Source organism: Cicer arietinum, chromosome 8 (assembly GCF_000331145.2).
Source record: "Cicer arietinum cultivar CDC Frontier isolate Library 1 chromosome 8, Cicar.CDCFrontier_v2.0, whole genome shotgun sequence".
Classification (NCBI taxonomy): Eukaryota; Viridiplantae; Streptophyta; class Magnoliopsida; order Fabales; family Fabaceae; genus Cicer; species Cicer arietinum.
Genome location: NC_021167.2, coordinates 6,950,550 through 6,956,609, shown reverse-complemented (window position 1 = coordinate 6,956,609; position 6,060 = coordinate 6,950,550).

Here is a 6,060-nt window from a genome sequence, read left to right as displayed (position 1 = left end):
AAAAAAAAAAGCATTCTAATTCACAAATTCAATAAAAATTGCAAAGTTCAAAAGGACGCATAAAAGAAACTAACTCACTAACGCAACTACAAAAATAAATAAAGCAATTGTGACTTGAAGAAGAAAGTGTGTGATGAAACGGAACTAACCGCGGCGAAATCGTTGGAAGCAGAGGGGAAAACGGTCGGAAAACGGGGGAAAGAATAAGAGGAAACGAAATGAGAGTAATCGGCGTCTCTGAAAAGGAGTAGGCAGGAGAGGGAAACGGCGAAGAAAAACAGCGCTGCGGCGAGGATCTGGCGGAAATGGAGGGAAGTGGATTCCGGCGACATGGAGGAGGAAGAGTTAGCGGGTGTGTGGAGGTGCGTCGTGGATAGGGATCGTCGGCGGTGAGATGGGAGCGTGCGCGGCGTGTGTGAGAGGGACATTTAGTATCGTCGGTGACGGTGAGGTCATGTTCGATGGTGCGGTGCGGTGTCGTATTTAACGAGTGGATTATATTATGAATAAAAGCATTGATGACGATGACAGTAGTGACTAGATTAACACATCAAGGAAGTGGGGGATCAGAGTTTCCAAGGGTGCTCGGGAAACTTGGAATTTGGGCACAACTGAATAAGTTACATTATAGTTTAGATTTAATTGCAGTTTTTGTCCCTCTATTTTAGTTGAATCGCGAAAGTAGTCCTTCTATTTTATTTCTCTCCAGCTTTGGTCCCTCAAACTGAATTTTGGTCCAAAACTTGATGAAATTTCATTTTTAAAGTCGTATTACACCATTTATGATCATAGATTTCGGGTATAATTGTTGCAAATGAGATCTTGAGGCATGGCGTGACTTAAATAAATACAAAAAAAAGTAAAATTTCATCAAGTTTTGGACCAAAGTTCTGTTTGGGGGACCAAAACTGGGGAGAAACAAAATAGGGAGACTACTTTCGCGATTCAGATAAAATAGAGGGACCAAAACTGCAATTAAGCATATAGTTTATTTTAAACCGTTAGATTTAACGAGATGTGTTTCGTAAATAAAGTTTTAGTGAACTATTTTAATCAATTAGTTTTTCAATTATAAATTATTAGTTATTAGTTAATTTTTCAATTATTAACTAGCTTATGAGTTCTTTTTATGAATTGTGTTTTAAACTTGTTTAATTAATAAGTCTATAATCAATAGTATTTCAACTCTTATTATCAGCAAAACTTCGATGATGGTCGAAGATAACTATCATTGACGAAACATAGGGAAGCAATTTTCAATGGGATGTAGTTGCAAATACTTTAATGTTTAAGTCACTAAGAGTTGGAGGGAGTCAGAGATATTCTCGATAAGAGTGATTGTGTAGTTTGTATTTAAAGAGTGTGATTATGTATCTTGCACTTTTTTAGGTCGTTGCGAGTCTCAGAGGTCCTTGCGATGTTGATCACACAATGATGATTGAATTAGGGAGACGTGTTAAGCTACATCGCATCTGCGTGGAGTCGTGTTGAGCCAAATATATTCGACATGTGAGGCATAGGGCTAAAGCTCACTCATGCTCGTGGCAAAGTCCACTCTGAAACAATTGTCCCCCAAGTCTTCAGCTCGTGTGAGAGCGGTGAAAGTTTGTGAAGTTTTTTGGCTTTTACTATCAAAGTTGGTGATGAGTCCACTTTTGATGAAGACAACTACAATCAATGTTGTCCAAGGACCGAGGTCCCTTATGTAGGATTTTTAAAATTTGTTGTGCTGTCATTTCCATATGAGGAGCAATGCGGACGCTTGTGTCTGCTTATGGGATTTGAAAAGACAACATTTGGTCTCCAATTGTCACGTGGGGCCTATTAGTGGTAACGTTTTAGTGTTCTATAGTCTCTTGAGTACTCAGTACATTCCTTTGACTAAGTCGCGATGGTTAGATCATTGCATGCGATTTGGACCCTTGCTTTCCTCAAACCCAAATTTGATGCTAGACAAATTTGAAGAATTATTGGTAAGTGTTGTTGAGATGAATTAACTTCAAGGTAAAAATTGGGTGTGCACAACAAATGAGAACAAGGATATAATGGGCCACTACATTCATGCTTTCACAAGAATATCTTTAGTCACATGCAAACAAACTTTCAATGTAAAACTATTAACTCACCGGTGAAGACACATGTTAGAAAGAAAGACATCATTTTTAAATTGATGAATAATTTTGTGCAACCGTTAAAGGAATGTAGAAACAACTAACATGTTGATTTTAAAATTGAGTTCTCTAAGCTCGTGCTAACAACCGATTTGTGCATGATTCAAAAGGATGTTGAAAATATTTACAAAACAACCTATTTAAGTTTAGCTTTAATTGCAGTTTTAGTCCTTCTATTATTACCAATTCACGAAAATGATCTCCCTATTTTAAAAGTCGGTAGTTTTGGTCTCTCTCTCAGATTTTTGAACTAAAAAATGTGGAATTGACACATTTTTAATGATGTAACATACAATTCTATGATATAGAACCATCTATATGCATTAATTATTCATATATCATTAATTAAATTAAAAATATGAAGAAAAAAATTGAAGTTAAAAGTTAAGTTTTTAGTGCATTTTATTTCAATTTCATGGGTGTTAATCATTTTAAATTATCGTATCATATGTCACATTGTTTAAAACATCTCACGTCATTATTTTTTAGTTAAAAAATCAAAAAGAGAGATCAAAATTGTCGGATTTTTAAAACAAGGGAATCAATTTCGTGAATCAGTAAAAATAAAATGATTAAAATTACAATTAAATCTTAAGTTTAAAAAGCGTATTGTGAAGGCTTCAACATTAATTATGAAATATGAAATATGTGTAGTATTATTTCTAAACTGAATATATGTTTGGAATTTCACAATGCACACATTAACGTGGAAGCTACAAAATATAAGCATGTGTTTGGAATTTTCACTAAATCACATCAAATTTATGCATTTTACTACAAATAAAAGATCTATTGTGACACTTAACTTTTAGTGATACCTCCTTATTTATTATTATAGTTACTTTTAGCTACAAATAGAGTGTCACATATTCTTATTTAATATCAATCCATTGTGTTAACTTAAAAAAAAAACTCAAATATTCACATCCAAAAAAATATTCACTTATTCACTCAAACATCAATTCACCCAACAATACCTATTTTCTTTCTTTCCCATTTTCATATCATAATTTTTTTTTCCTTTCTATTTCTTCTCATTGTATTTCCTTCTCAAATTTGCTCAAAAGGTCTTCCCGATTTCAATTCCCTATTTCATCTTCAAAACCTCGTCTCAAATTTTTCCCCCTATTTCAGCTCAGAAATTATTAAAGTTTTTTCCGAGTTCGATTCTCGCTTTTCAGTTGAAGAAGTTTTTCCCAATTTCTTCATCATTTTTTTGATTCCATCTTCAATCGATTCCTTTAATTTCTGATTCAAACTCCGCGATTTCTTCATTGTTGAGACAAACTCTATTTTAAAAGTTTTGATGAAAATAAACAAAGGTTAATTAAGAATGTTAATTATGATTCTAAATGTTATGTTAATTTAACTTGTGTTCTTGAGTGGTTTTAATTAAGAGCAGAATCAAGCAAATACAAGAAAAGACAACAAGATCATTCTGCATCATAAACAGAGAATGATCTTCAGCTTCACCGAACTATCTATCACAGCATGTTGTTCAAAGTTTATCTACATCGTTAACAAAGAATCTGCTCTGGAAATCATTCATATCTAACAAGTACATGGCAAGGAACAAGTACAAATAATCCAGACTCAAAAAGGATATTTGATCGCAAAGATCAAAGAGTTTAAACATGGACAAAAGTCATGACGGCTTAAGAACTCCAAAATTCAAATGTCAAGAAAACTTGATCAAACTGGGTATATGACAAGACAAGAACAAAGGAAATACAGAACATTCAAAACGGGAACTCCAGAATGATTATTGAAGCTCAAGAACGTTCAAACTGATAAAACCAAGAACGTTAATCATTCTCCGTTTTCTGCACATCAACAGCAGCCTTGCATCCTCTCTGTTTCAGTCTGCAATTCGATTCAAATCTTCTCCAACCTCCTCTAGCTACACTCAAGACTCAAGACAGATAATGTACCATCCAAGATCAATGAAGAAATGTCAAAGAAAGGACATAAATGCTTTCAATGCTAAAACATTAAAAGTCAAAAAGCTTTTTCAAAGAAGTATTATTTTTATTCTAAAAATAATGTTTTAGTCAAAAAAGCATGGCCTCTCCAACAGCTATTTCGTACATCTCCAGCCTATAAATAGAAGGCCATTATCTCAGTTCTCAGCAAGAAATTCAAGTGCCAAGTAATCAACATTATACAATCACACTTAAGCTTGAAATTCTGCAAAACAGAGGAAACATTACTTTCTGCAAATTCGCGAAACAGCCACTGCTGTTCATTCATATATCAGTTGCGAAATTGTCATTAGATACTCTGTAAAGAATCTATTCTCAAACAAGAGTTGAGCAATATCAGATTCTGTCAAATTCAATCATTTGTAAAAACTCAAACTATAAGAGTTTCTTTATAGTTTGTTTAAGATTGCTTCCTATCAAGGTTAGATAGGAGTTGTGATTGCTTTCTGGGTGGAAAGTAATTAAGAAAGAAATAGATCAAGGTTGATTTATTCTAGGTGTTGTAAGATTAAGAAGGTTCTTCATTTTAAACACTTAGTGGAAAATCTCACAGTGTGAAGACTGGACGTAACCCACGTTGGGTGAACCAGGATAAATCTTTGTGTGGTATTCTCTTTCCTTTCTCCTTCATTATTATACTGCGTTAATCATTTGAGATAAAATATAAACTAATTTTCTGCTAATTAAAGAACGTTCTCTGTTTTATAACATAAACCAAGAACGTTCTCCGTTTTCTGTTTCATAACCAAGATCATTCTTGAGTTACTTTCTTAAGTTTTAACAGGAATTTTTAAAAGGTGCATTTACAATTTAAACCCCTCTTTCTTGTAAATCGATATTGTTACTTCAAAGTTGTATTTAGCTTTTTATTTAATTAAGTTTTAATTGATAATTCATAAAATCTCTTTATTTTAATGTTTTTTAAATTTATTATTTAAATAAAGTAATTTATATAAAATTTTGAATTGCCCTGAAACATTTAAACTTCCTTATAAAATTCCATATCCTAACACATTATTAGTGTTTTTGATAATTTTTTAATTTTGTTAACCATATATGCTCTTTAGTTTTTATCGTCAAAAAGGTCACAAAAGCCTCCTCCTATTTATACTACTATAGCTTTTTTCATTGTTATCAAATATATGTCATATATATTAAAATATAGGACATACAACTTATGTGTATGTATAATTTTACCATAAATTTAACTAAATCACGTTGAAGTACCATAATTTTGTAAAAATTAAAACCTTGTTATAAACGGCTGAAAAAGGTATAAATCCATAAATAAATAAAAATAGATATGTAGAAAATATAAAGATAAGGGGTGTTCAAATGAGATGAGTCGCCCAAAAAAATGAGGCATTATCAAAGCGGTCTATCGATAAATGATGTGTTACATATTAATAAGAATGTGGTATTAAATATTTTGGAAATATGTTTTAATTTTAATAATTGAAACTCTAATAAATAAAATATAATTTTAATAATTAAAAAATATAAATAAATTTTTAGTCTTTATAAATTTTAAATTTGTATTTTTATAGTTTCTATAAAAAAAATTAACTTTTTAATTCTTAAATTTTTTTAGTCATTTTTAGTCTCTAATTTAATTTTTTTTATATATAAAATTGATACTTTTAGTACCTCAAAAAAGTTCCAATAAAATTAAAATAGAAATTAAAAGTGAATAAATTTTTTTATAAATTAAACTTATAAAATCATAATTTCGTAAAGACCAAAAGTATATTTAATCCAAAAAAATAACCTTCATTTTGTTCTTTTATAAAACATAAATTTAGAACTCTTTCAATGGTTAGACTATCAATGGTTAGACTATGTGCAATTGAACTGGATGCATGTGACTATACTTAATCTTATTAATACAAATTTGACTTTTTAAAGCG